Source organism: Trichechus manatus, unplaced genomic scaffold (assembly GCF_000243295.1).
Source record: "Trichechus manatus latirostris isolate Lorelei unplaced genomic scaffold, TriManLat1.0 scaffold00065, whole genome shotgun sequence".
In the NCBI taxonomy this organism is placed as follows: Eukaryota; Metazoa; Chordata; class Mammalia; order Sirenia; family Trichechidae; genus Trichechus; species Trichechus manatus.
Genome location: NW_004444001.1, coordinates 9018886 through 9032784, shown reverse-complemented (window position 1 = coordinate 9032784; position 13899 = coordinate 9018886). Strand labels below are relative to the sequence as shown.

General features: G+C 45.1%; 1 protein-coding gene across 6 annotated transcripts in view; it reads right to left on the bottom strand.

The window, feature by feature from the left end:
- TJAP1 (tight junction associated protein 1) overlaps positions 1-7766 on the bottom strand; it is a 36515-nt gene extending 28749 nt beyond the window's left edge. For 4 of the 6 annotated variants that reach the window (XM_004379488.1, XM_004379490.1, XM_023734226.1 and 1 more), the window contains exons 1-2: positions 7662-7766; positions 7039-7192 (exon numbers count right to left, since the gene is read on the bottom strand). The gene's annotated coding sequence lies outside the window, so the exon portion shown is untranslated. The remainder of the gene's footprint in view (positions 1-7038; positions 7193-7661) is intronic. The other 2 variants (XM_023734227.1, XM_004379492.2) reach the window with 2 other exon arrangements.
- Between the last annotated feature and the right edge of the window lie 6133 nt (positions 7767-13899).

Sequence of the window (13899 nt, the reverse complement as noted above, 5' to 3'; positions counted from 1 at the left end):
GCTCAGGAATGAAATCATTCCTGAAGTCCGCCCTTCAGCCAAAGATGAGACAGGCCCATAAAACAAAACGAGACTAAATGGGCACACCAGCCCCGGGACAAGGATGAGAAGTCAGGAGGGGACAGGAAAGCTGGCAATGGGGAACCCAAGGTCAAGAAGGGGAGAGTGTTGAGAGTTGTGGGGTTGGCAACCAATGTCACAAAATAATACGGGTATTAATTGTTTAAGGAGAAATTAGTTTGCTTTGTAAACCTTCATCTAAAGGACAATAAAAAGAAAAAAAAAGCTCCTGGCTACCTGCAGAAGCCAAAAGGCTTACTCTAGCTTGAATAAAACAAAGCTGTTTGTTATTCACAGAGTTTTCCCAAATAAGATTCATTCAGTCAACAAATATTTACTGAGGGTGCATCATAAGCCATGCTACATGCTCTGAACTCATTAGCTATAATGCTGAACAACAACAAAAACCAAACATAGGCCCCTGGACTCTCTGTCAGCCCAGAACTAAAACAATTTCCGAGGCCAACTCTTCAGACAGGGACTGGACTGGACCGTGGGACAGAAAGTGATACTTGTCAGGAGTGTGCCTCTTAGCTCAAGTAGATACAAGAGACTAAACGGGCCGCTTCTGTCCGTAAGTGAGATGGGAAGGCAGAGAGGGTTAGGAGCTGGTTAAATAGACACGGGGAATCAAGGGTGGAAAGGAGGAGTGTGCTGTCACAGTATGGGGAGAACAATTAGAGTCACATAGGGGGAAAAAAAAAAACCCCACTGCCGTGGACTTGATTCCGACTCATAGCAACTCTATAGGACAGAGTAGAACTATCCCACAGGGTTTCCAAGACTGTAAATCTTTACAGAAGCACACTGCCACATCTTTCTCCCTCGGAGCAGCTGGTAAGTTCCAACTGCAGACCTTTTGGTTAACGGCCGAGTGCTTTAACCACTGCCCCATCAGCACTCCTCCTCCACTACTCCTGCAAAAATGATATTATCACCTTCATTTTATAGGGGAGACGATCAAGGACCTTACTGGTTAAATAATTTGCCCAAAGTCACTTAGCTGGTTAAGTGGCAAAGCTAGAACTTTAACCACATCTGCCTGACTCCAAAATCAGACTATATCACACTGCCCCCTGACTCCCTTATGATCCCAAGGGTCTCTCCTCTACAGGAGCTCAGCCCTGGGAGAGAAACAGACAAATAAACAGAGAAGTCACCAACCACAGGGTAAGTGCCAGAACAGAAGTACAAAGTTTATGGGGGAGGGGTAGAGGAGGAAAGGAAAGTCAGGGAAAGCTTCTCACTGGAAGCAACAAAGGAGCTGGGTCTTCAGGGATGAGAAGAGTTTCAGAGGCATAGATGGGCATTCCGGACAGAGTGAAGTACACAAGCAAAGAAGAATAAAGAAAATGGATAGCCATGACAGGTTTGGGAGCAGTGGGAAATTTAGGAGCAAGGAAGCACAGGGCAGATGAGGTGGAGTGGCAGCAACTCAGGCTAGAGGGCTGGGTTCGGGCCAGAGTGTAAAGAACCTTTTGCATGCCAAGCTAAAGAGTTTTAACTTTACCCCAAACACAAGGAAAACCCACAGGCATTTCTAAGGGAAGAGATACTGTTCTTTATAGGAAGTTAATTTTGACAGCAGCATGGAAGATAGACTGGAGTGAGGAGAAGGTGCCAGTCACACTGCATTCATTCCACATGCACCACAGCATTATAAAACACCTACTATGTGCCCAGCATTATCCTAAATGCTAGAAACACAATAGTGAATCAGACACAGTCTCTGTTCTCAGGGCATCTACAGTCTTGTGACAACCAGACAAGTAAACAGACAATAACAATACAGCATAAGTGTTAGGATCCCTGGTGGCACAGCAGTTAAGCACTCGGCTGCTAACTGAAGGGTCAACGATTTGAACACACTAGCCACTCTGAGGGACAAAGATGTGGCAATCTGCTTCTGTAAAGATTAAAAGCCACTGCCGCTGAGTTGATTCTGACTCATGGAGACCCTACAGGATAGAGTAGAACTGCCCCATAGGATTTCCAAGGCTGTCATCTTTATGGAAGCAGACTGTCACATCCTTCTCCCATGGAGCAGCTGGAGGGTTTGAACTGCTGACCTTCTGGTTAGCAACCAAGCACTGAACCAATGTGCCACTAGGGTTCCTTTCTGTAAAGATGAAAAAGAAAAGAAAAAAAAACAACAAAGATTACAGCCTTAGAAACCCTATGGAGCAGTTCTACTCTGTCCTATAGGGTCGCTATGAGTCAGCTCAATGGCAACAGGTTTGGTCTGGTTTGGTTTACAATAAAAGTGTTAAGATAAAAGTACAGAAAAAGGGCTCTCAAGGGGTATGGGTGACATTTAAGCTGTGACTGAGGGACAAAAAGGAAGGTAAAAGGAGGAGGCGGAGAGGCCAGGAAATGTATTTCATATAGCAGGACCAGCATGAGCAAAGGCCCAGAGGCTAGAGAGAACTGATAAATTCAAGGAGTTGTTAAAAGGCTGAATCCAGATGAGAAATAAGGAGTCTACCCAGAGGTCTTTGGCACTCAAAATATGGTTGTAAGGAGGTGAAGGGATTGGATTCAAAGATAAATACATGAATAAGGCGCATTATGAGAAAAAAAATTTTTATACAACAAAAGATAAAGGGGGATAGTCAGCTCAAATTCCATCAGCCTTTACCCTGCAATTCATTCATTTACTAAGTGTGACCTGATTCCAGAAAGTCTGAGGACTTCTATCAAAATGCAAAGATAGAGATAGGTGGAGATAACTCATTTCAGCATGCACACTCACTGCAGCACAAATTAAGATAAAGCACATTATCCTGGGACGTGTGGCTCTTAAAAGTTAATGGAGGGGAGCAGAGACTGGCAGATACTGTTTGACTCTAAAAATCACAACTACAAAAACCAGGGAAAGCCTTAAGTCCTGAGCCCTCTATTTCCCTGAAATCTGGTTAGACACCAGGCAGGTGCCTAACCTGATAGCAGGGTGGAGAGTCATTTACAGAAGAAAAAAGATGGGTCTTGAGGGCATGTTAAATAGACAGAACATGACTCAGAAGGAGGGGAAGAGTGAGTCTTACACACAGAGCAAAGGAAAGCCAATCAAGTCATGAGCACACCTCTGCCCCAAGGCTGCATGTGGGCCTTCTGCCTGGTTAAAGAGGGAGACGGGAGCTGCGCCAGGGCCTTCCTCAGACAACACAAGCTTCAGTACAAGCACATTTGTTTTCCACTTTCCTCCCCTAAAATTGGGGGGAAGGAGCTGTTTAAAATGCTGCCTTTTTTTTTTTTTTCTGTGTAGTTTGCTACTTGCTATTTTTAAAAGAAAGATGACATTGAGATTGTCTACGAATTTAACATTAAGGTTATTTCAACTGCTCATGTCGGTGATCAAAGTGAGAAATGAGTCTTGTATTTCTACATTAACACACACACAACCCTTTAAGGCATGTTTACAGTGGAGCCTAATGACAGTCTGTTACTCAACCTAGGACCAAGGTCCTCAAAAGGGCAGTCGGCAAGTTGAATTATGAAGAGTGGGCCCAGATTTGGCTAACCTGGCCCAGAGGGCTCACTCACCACAGTCCCTGCACCAGTTTTTATTTCTGAGACGAAGGAGAGTGCTGTGGCTAAGAGCTCAGGAGCTCAGCTCCTAAAAACTTTGAAAAGTAACCCAAAAGAATTTTATTACAAGGAAATAAGAGTATATATTTAACCATGACAAACATGACCCAGGATAGGGTCAAAAAAACATGCTACAAATTGCCACTTGGCATATTAAAAACACCTATTAAAAAAAAATAATAATAAGGCTCAAATGCCAAAGTAAGATTGCCTGGGTTCAAATCCTAGCTGTTACTTACTAGCTGGGTAACCTTGAGCAAATTTTTAAATTCCTGTGCACCTCCATTTCCCCATCTGTAAAATGGGTATAATAACATTATCTACTTCATCGAGTTGTTACAAAAAGTAAACCAGTTAATACATGTAAAGCACAACAGTGCCAGGCAATTAAAATGTGCTCAACAAGCACTAAATCAGTTGCCTTTGAGTCTGAGCCAATTCCAACTCACGGTGTCCCCATATATTTCAAAGCAGAACTGCACTCCATAGTGTTTTCAATGGCTGTGATCTTTCAGAAGTACATTGTCAGGCCTTTCTTCCAAGGCACCTCTGGGTGTATTCAAACTGCCAAACTTTCCGTTAGTAACTGAGCGTTTGGCCGTTTGTGCCTTCCCAGTAAGCACCGTTGCTGTTGTTGTTATGAGATGTCGAGTCTGTTTCGACTCATAGTGACCCTAAGCATAACAGAATGAAACACTGCCCGGTCCTGTATCATCTTCGCAATCGTTGCTACGTTTTAGCCCATCTTGCAGGCACTGTGTCAATCCATCTCCTTGAGGGTCTTCTTTTTCACTGACCCTCTACTTTACTAAGCATGATATCCTTCTTCAGGGACTGATCCCTCCAGATAACATGTCCAAAGTATGTGATGCGAAGTCTCGCCATCCTCGCTTCCAAGAAGCATTCCGGCTGTACTTCTTTCAAGACAGATTTGTTTGTTCTTCTGGCAGTCCATGGTGTATTCAATATTCTTCATCAACACCATAACTCAAAGGCGTCAATTCTTCGGTTTTCCTTATTCATTGTCCAGCTTTCGCATGCATATGAGTCAACTGAAAGCATTAGCTATTATTATTATTGCTCAGCTTCAAAGAAGATAATTCTGCAACCTCACAGCTTCACACAAGAAATCGCTGCATTTTAACATAACTTTAAACAGCTTAGGAGGCCTGGTGGTGCAGCTGTTAAACCGCTCGGCTGCTAACCAAAACATCGGCAGTTAAAACCCACCAGCGGCTCCGTGGGAGAAAGATGTGGCAGTCTGCTTCCGTAAAGATTTACAGCCTTGGAAATCCTATGTGGCAGTTCTACTCTGTCCTATAGGGTCACTAGAAATCGAAATTGACTCGAGGCGGTGGGTTTTGGTTAAATAGTTTAATGAGGATGTTCCCACTAAAATGCAAAAAAGCTGTGCCTCATCTCTACTTATACATCAGGCTAGGAGTCCTTGGGTGGTACAAACGGTGAAGTACTAAACTACTAACCAAAAGGTTGGCAGTTTGAACCCACCCAGAGGTGACTTGGAAGACAGGCCTGGTGATCTGCTTCCAAAAGGTCACAGCCTTGAAAACTCTATGTAGCAGTTCTACTCTGCACACATGGAGGTGCCATGAGTAGGAATCTACTCATCAGCAACTAACATGAAGTTAACAGCCCAAACCAGTACCATGTCCTCCATAAACACAAGGTCCAACCATGAAGCAGAAATCAGTGCTTGAGATCTGACTAGCAAAACAACAACTAATACTGATTGAGTGTCAGACACTGTGCTAAGCACTTTAATGTATTAATTTATTTAACCCTCACAAAAAGCCTATGAGATAGATACTCATCATCCCCACTTGACAGGTAAGAAAGTTGAGTCAGAGTGCACAAGCCAACTTCTAAGGGTAGCAGAGCTACAAATAGCAAAGCCAGGATTTGAACTAGGCAGCCTGGCTCCAGAGTCAGTGCTACTAACTACTATGTGCCCTCACCACACTGTCCTTGCTGGCTGCAGTTTCCAAGGGGATATCCACTGAAAGAGAAGATTCCCAATCTTCTACAAATGGAGTCACAGCTAATTTGCATCAGCTCTTCAGATACTCGAAGGTACTGAAGCTAGTCTAGTAACAGTAATTTGGGTTGGTCTGTCTGGAGTAAGCCTTTTGTTGTGGGGGAGCACAGGATGGTTAGTGAGGAATCCTTGATGAAACCAGTCCTCCCAGTCCAATCATGGAGCAGATGCTGCTCCTGAAAAAGGCTTCAATAACAAGCTGCTCCCACCTCTGGCTTAGGCATAACCACAGGACACCAAAGGAAGTGAGGACCACATTCATTCCACACTCTGGCTCCAAACCCCTTCCCTATTCTCCAACCCAAGTTCACTATCTCACAGGCCATGCTTGGTTTGGCTAGTGAAACTTTTTGTTTTGTTTTTTAATGTGGTTTGATGGGGAGAATTCAAAGGAAAAGAAGAAAGCTACCAGAAGAGGAAATGGCAAGTTCCACAATCTTTTCCTTCTATTACTACCCTGGTCCAGACTGTAAAGCAGCTTTGGCTGGCTCTCAAATATCAGGGGTCTCAGAGCACAGGGAGTGATGGCATATACATTCCCAGAGCTTCACACCAGTCAGGGTGACCTCTTACCATAAGCTGATCTGCATTTCTTCTCCCCAATCCCAACCTGCTCTTCCCCTCCTGACTCCCCCTTCTCATCCCCAACAAATCCACACCCCCCAAGGAACAATAATGAGCCCCTCTTATTAGAAGAAAGGAGCAAATGAACTAGACAAACAGCAAGAATGAGTAATTTCAGGGGTTGGTGATAGCAGATACCTAAATGGTCAGAGGACATCATCAGAAATTTGCTTTCTCATGACTCCCCACCATCTGTTACCCATCAACATCCACTTCCAGGCAGGATGCCAAAATGAAGATGCGATAGAGAGATTGAAGGAGATACGGTGAGCATGTAGGAAACTGCTTATGACAGGGATGTGTTAAAGTACTTTCAACATAAAGTTCTGAAAATAGTGGTGAAGGTTGCACAATATTGTGAATGTTAATGCCACTAAATTGTACACTTAAAAATGTTCAAAATGACAATTTTTATGTTATATATACTTTACCACAATAATACTTAAAAAATATACTTTCAGTCTGATCTCTAGGCCAGCCCTTGCCCATGTTCGATTACACAGGTGAAGGCACACAAGACTTAATTCTATACCTGCCTCTCAAAAATCGGCCTGGAATGTAAGCAGAACACTAACTTAGGGACAACAAAGGACAACCTCTATAGAAGTGTCCCTCTCAGATTAAATGATTCTCAGCATCACTCCACAGTCCATGCATCCTGCTCCCAGGGAGCATGTCAGCCAGAAACCTGTCACTGGAGGCCACCTTACCCGCTCTGGGGATGGGCTGGGGCAAGTCGCTACCTCTTCTTCCTCCCAAGCAGGCAATGTGGTATTGTCCAGTCCCTGGGTCCCTGAGTCTTCAGCTGAAATTGGGGCAGATGTTGCTGCCTGGGATAGGAGCTGTGGAAAGGCTGACCTAAGCCTGGAAGAGGGCATTTGACTGGCTTTAGTTAGTTCCCTCCTTAGCAGACCTGCCCAACATCCTCCAGGTCGCTCTTTCTCGCCTTTCCCACTATCCTCCTCGACGGGAAAGACACCTTTCCCCTCCCACCGGCCCGATGCAGTCGGCCTCGGCCCCACGCTGAAGGATTTCCCTCCTGCCAGGCTCCAGGTTCTTTACTCTCGATTAAGAAATTCCCCTGCAATTTGTGACTCTGCTTCTTCAGGACCTACACAACACCTACTGCTGGTTCCCCCAACCCCCAGGCTGCCACAGGATCCCAGGCCCCCTCCCTTCCTTTTTTTTCTGTCCGCCTCCAACCCCTCCACGGTTCCATTCCCTCTTCCCAATCCCGGAGCTTGTCTGTCCTCTGCCCCTACTCCGTGCTAGGGTCTCCACGATCCCCCCAACTCTAGCCGCCCGGCCCGACTACTCCAATCCCACAACAAACTTTCCGCCACCTCCCGCTGCCTTCAGGCCGCCATCTTGCCGTGGGGCAGGCCGGGTAGCGGCCGGGGCCGCCGGAATCCCGACGCTCCGGGCGCTGCGCGTCATCGGGGAGGCGGGGCAATGGTGCGGGGCCTCGGTCTGGGCAACTGGGGCCCGGGGTGCTGAGGAAAGATGGGAGTATTCGAAGAGCTGGGGTCCGAGGCCTGGCAGCGGGAGGAGGGAGATGTCAGGAGTGGGCAATAGCGGAAAGGGGAAAAAGACTCTGGTACTCAGTACGTGTTGGCGCTCAGTAAGTATTTGTTGAGTTAAATTGAACTGAATGAGCATGAGATGGTGAATTAAAAAAAAAAATAGAGGAACAGCACAAAAATAGTGGGAGAGTTGTGGCACTGCCCTGGGTAAAGGCTTCCAAAGGTTCCCCATCACCCAAAAAATAAAATCTGAGATTCTCAGCATGGCGCACGGCGGCCAGCATGACCTAGCCTCTTCCACCTTCACCGACCTCGTTTTCCCCCTCTCCTCGGTAATGCAGGCTCCAAAATTGTCCTTTTTCCAGGGCATCAGGCCTTAAGATGTCCAGCCCTTCTCCTCCCCGTGCATGATTGATCCTACTTCTCCGTCAGCCCACAGCTGAAATGTCACCTCCTCCGAAAAACCTTCCCCAAGCCCCCAGGTGAATTTAGTGCTCCTTTTGCTGGACACCTCTAGCAACTTAATAATACAACTTTATTGTAGCTATCTCGTTGCTGTAATTATTTATTTATATAATGCATCTCTCTCTAGGCTACTTCTTCAGGGCAAAAACGATGTATGATTGCATCTTCATATCCCCTAGCAGGTGCCTGGGGCACAGTGCTCAGCTTACTTAATAAATAGCATGGCATCCTCCAAAACACTAAACATACTTCCGCCTCAGGGCCATTACCTTTGCTGTTCTCTGCATGTGCAATGCTCTTCCTCCAGATGTTCACTGCTATTCATGTCTCTGTTCAAATGTCACTACCTCAGAGAAGTCCTTCCTGCCCTATCTAAAACGGCATCCTCAGTCACGCTCCCATACCCTGCTTTAATGTTTTATTTCATAGCACTTATCATTATCTGACATTTTATTCAATATTTCTTTGTTTCTTGACCATCTCCCCCACTACAATGCAAACTTCAGAAGTCTCGGACTTTTATCTCATTTGTCACCGTATCCCTAGTGTCTGGAACAATGCCCAGCATAGTAGGTGTTCAATAAATGTTTACTGGATGGATAAATGACATGGAGGTGTTAGAGGGATTTTGAAGTATAGTGGTGGTGTTGGGTGAGAATACTGCAAAATAGAGAAATACGCAGATGGAAGTTACAGGCCCCAAGGCCAGACTTGGCCTTATCAGGAATGATAGCAAAAACAAACTCTAGGCCCAGCAAAGGAGGGAATGGAATGAAAGCCAGGTGGAAACTTGGAGCTAGATACTCAGGGAGCAGAGCCCTCCTGGGAAAGCCCTAGGACAGCAAGAAGGCCCAGTAGAGAAACAGGGTGGGCTGGAGGTCGAGGAGTTTACTCAGACCCAAAGACAATATCCACCCGAACCCAGGCCTCTCCTGGCCAGATGGTTCCGGAGAAGCCTCAGCATCTGTCTCTCTATAAATTATCCAGTGCACCCTCTTGCCTCTCCTCTCTGGTGACAGCCGGAAGAATTGTTCAGGAATTCCATCTGCTCCCCTTGTCCCTCTCCCCTCCACAGCTCATCAACATTTCTCAGCTGAGAGGTGTCCCATTTCCCTGGGCTTAGGGATGGGAGCCAGACCAGTCTTGGTGGGTCTGACCTCAGATGTTTACCTCCAACCAACACACACAAATAAAACCTCAACTGTGGTTCCCAGATCCCATTCTACCCATGCTTTTCTATCCCATACATCTTTTATAAAAAATTAATTTAGTAAAATTACAGTAAATGAATTAATCGTATAGGTTCTTGCAGAGCTTATAATGAGGACTCCCTATCATTATACATCTCCACATTGTTTCCCTTAAACTGCCTGTGTTGTTGTTGTTGTTAGATGCTATCCAGTTGGTTCCGATTCAAAGTGACTGACTCTATATACAACAGAATGAAACGCTGCCGAGTCCTGAGCCATCCTCACAATCATTGCTATGTTTGAGCTCATTGTAGCCACTGTGTCCATCTCTTGAGACTCTTCCTCTTTTTTGATGACCCTCTGCTTTACCAAGCATGATGTCCTTCTCCAGGGACTGGTCCTTCCTGATGACATATCCAAAGTACCTGAGATGAAGTCTTGCCATCCTTGCTTCTAAGGAGCATTCTGGCTGTACTTCTCCCAAGATAGATTTGTTTGTTCTTCTGGCAGTCCATAGTATGTTCAATATTCTTGGCCAACACCATAATTCAAAGTTGCTATTTCTTCTTTGATCTTCCTTATTAATTGTCCAGCTTTCACATGCACGAGGCATTGAAAATACCATGGCTTGGGTCGAATGTACCTTAGTCCTCAAAGTGACATCTTTGCTTTTTAACACTTTCAAGAGGTCTTTTGCAGCATATTTGCCCAATGCAATATGTCGTTTGATTTCTTGACTGCTGCTTCCAGGGGTGTTGATTGTGGATCCAAGTAAATTAAATCCTTGACAACTTCAATATTTTCTCTGTTTATTATGATGTTGCTTATTGGTCCAGTTGTGAGGATTTTTGTTTTCTTCATGTTGATTGAGGTATAATCCATACTGAAGGCTGTAGCATATCCATACTGAAGCCTGTAGCATTTGATCATCAGTAAGTGCTTCAAGTCCTCTTTGTTTTCAGCAAGCAAGGTTATATCATCTGCACGTTGCAGATTGTTAATGAGTCTTCCTCCAATCCTGATACCGCGTTCTTCTTCATATAATCCAGCTTCTCGGATTATTTGCTCAGCATACAGATTGAATAAGTATGGTGAAAGGAGACAGCCCTGATGCACACCTTTCCTGATTTGAAACCACGCAATATCCCTTTGTTCTGTTTGAATGACTGCCTCTTGGTCTACATACATGTTCCACATGAGCACAATTACATAAGCACAATTAAGTGTTCTGGAATTCCCATTCTTCCCAATGCTACCCATAATTTGTTATGGTCCACACAGTTGAATGCCTTTTCATAGTCAATAAAACACAGGTAAACATCTATCTGGTATCCTCTGCTTTCAACCAAGATCAATCTGACATCAGCAATGATATCCCTCATTCTACATCCTCTTCTGAATCCACCTTGAATTTCTGGCAGTTCCCTGTCAATGTGTTGCTGCGACGATTTTTGAAGGCCCTTAGCAAAATTTTACTTGTGTGTAATATTAATAATATTGTTTGATAATTTCCACATTCCTTTGGATCACCTTTCTTTGGAATGGGCACAGATATGGATCTCTTCCAGTCAGTTGGGCAAATTTCTTGACATAGATGAGTGGGCGCCTCTACCATTGCATCCATTTGTTGAAACATCTCAGTTGGTATTCCGACAATTCCTAGAGCCTTGTTTTTCGCCAGTGCCTTCAGTGCAGCTGGGACTTCTTCCTTCAGTACCATCAGTTCTTGATCATATGCTGCCTCCTGAAATGATTGGACATCAACCAATTCCTTTTGGTACAGTGACTGTGTATTTCTTCCATCTTCTTTTGATGCTTCCTGTATTGTTCAGTATTTTGCCCATAGAATCCTTCAATATTTCAACTCGAGGTTTGAATTTTTCCTTCAGTTCTTTAAGCTTGAGAAGCACTGAGTGTGTTCTTCCCTTCTGGTTTTCTAACTCCAGCTAGAAGGGCCTTAGTCCATATGTAACCTTTTTAGTTGCAATTGACATTCTACTAATAATTTGAAGCCAGGAGATGGTCTAGATTCTTATCTGTGACCCTGATTAGACATGCTGAATCTTGTTTACATGGTTGTTACAACAATTATTCTAAAACTTCAGGAGGGCGGGTAATAACTTAGTCTACTTCCCTAGATTTAAGTTATACACATCCTCTAATTCTTCTTATCTTATTAAAAGTCCACAGATGTTACCCTGGTAGATAAACATTTATTATATGTAAATTTCTTTCTCCTAATGGGATGTCAAATTTGATGAGATGCTAAGAATGTAATTTTAAAGATCTTGAAACTTGATGGAATCTTGCATTCTTTCATTCTTAATACCATTTAACTCTTAAAAGATAATTAAAATGTACATCCCATATAACTTTATCTGATACCAAGTCTTGCGTCTGGCCTCTCCTAACTCTCTGAGGGCAGAGTTTGTCTCCCCCCAACCCCCCAAGACTTTGGGCTTCCTAAGGAGAGTGTCTCCCCCTCCCCCACACTCCCTGACTGCAATTTTGAGTCATGGGGAAGCTCAGAAAGTGCAGAAGAAACAGCTTACCTCCCTCTTCTGGATTGCACTGGAACTGGCTGGTCAGGCCCTGCTTCACTCTGACCCAGTAGGGTCTGGATAGCAATATAGTCCCCAGTCTCTTTGCTGCATCAGGAGAGCTTCTCTTTATCCTAGGTCAACACCTGGAAGTTGACCTTGAATGTGTATGCTCAGTTGCCCATAGACTGAGCAATCGTCTATATATGAAAGGTCAAGAGAGGAGACCCAGGTTCCAGAAGCTTCAAGTAAGTTTCCATTATGGCTTCTTTAACAGCTGCAGGAGGGGCTGGAGCGTAACCCACCTGTGCTTCTGATGCCTCACCCACACCCCGGCAGCTCTGCAAGGTGCCAGGGTGAGAGGGGCTCCATAATGTTTGAAGATTTGGTACTGATGTGCTTTGCACTTAGAGTTCTGGTTATGGAGTGAACCTCTTGCCCTTCCAGACCTGTGTACATGTATCTGCATACCCTCATGGTTCTAAATGAATGTGTTCCCTGTCTTCACATTCTGGACATTAGCTGTGTGACAGCACATTTGACCCATCAGAGGACAAAGACTCTCCCTCAGCCACTGCTCAACAGACCCCAAGCCCCACAATCAGCATCTACTCTAGCCTAGCTTTCTCTCTTCGCCTGAGCAGAGATTTCAGATATTTCCAGGTACTCCAGGCATGGCATCCAGGGCCTGAGACTTGGCACTACGTCCCTGACACACACAATAGGCTATGCCAAGACACACACACACACACACACACACACACACACACACACACACACACACGCACGCACACACAGAGTCAGGCATAGCCAAAAGGTGGGAACAATGGCTGGGTTTGGGTTTCAGCCCTGGAGCAGCTGGCTCCAACTCCTGCTGTGAGGTAGGGGTGGAGGACAGGAAACAAGTAGAGGGAGAGAACTTTTTTTCAGGACCCGACAGCTCCTACACTGGCAGAAAGCCCCAGTGAAGGGTGGACTCGTTGGGCATGCCTAACTGCTCTTCCCACGAGGCTCCTACCCAAGGCCTCCACTTGTTGGGCTGGCCAGGACTGACTTGGAAGGGCAGTGGCATGACAAAACAGACAGGTAGATGATGGCATCTTACCAGGTAAGGACAAGGACAGGTCTGCGTGCCCTGGGTCTCCACGACATCCAGAACCCACAGGTGCATCTGGCCCCCCATTTACTTGGCGTGTGTGTGGGGTGAGTGGGTGTATCTGCCAGACTAGATTGTAAGCTACTTGAGGTCAGGGCCCAGACTTTTTTTTCTCATTCATACATTAATTCATTCACTGATTCAACTAATGCTCATTGAACAACCAGCACTGATTTGGGATTGCCTCTCCACTCCTAACCACAGCGTCTACTATCATGCTGGGCTCCAGCCATGAGGAGGAGAAATATTTGTGGGTGGGTGAATAAGTGAGTGACTCACCTTGCTCCCTGCTGCCTGTTCTTTTGTCTCTGCACCCTAATTTGGTTTTGGTTTGCGAAAACTGTTTGGATAAAAAAAGAGGCTAGGGAGAGAGGAGGGGAACTTGAGAACCCTCCCTCAGGGTGATGAAAGATGAATCCATGCGACTGAGGGGCCTGGAGGACAGATAGTCAGAAAACGAATGTACAGGAAAGTGGCAAATCCTAACAGTTGGGACTCGAGTGTTCTAGAGTAGGACAGTTACTGTTCAGGTCTGGGGTCAAAGTCAAGAATGAGCCTCTTATGGTTAGTAGCCCCTCCCAAAGAAAGGCCACTTTTTTTTTTTTTTTTAATTTTATTGTTGTACTTTAAGTGAAAGTTTACAATCCAAGTTAGTCTTTCATACAAAAATTTATACATACATTGTTATGTGACCCTA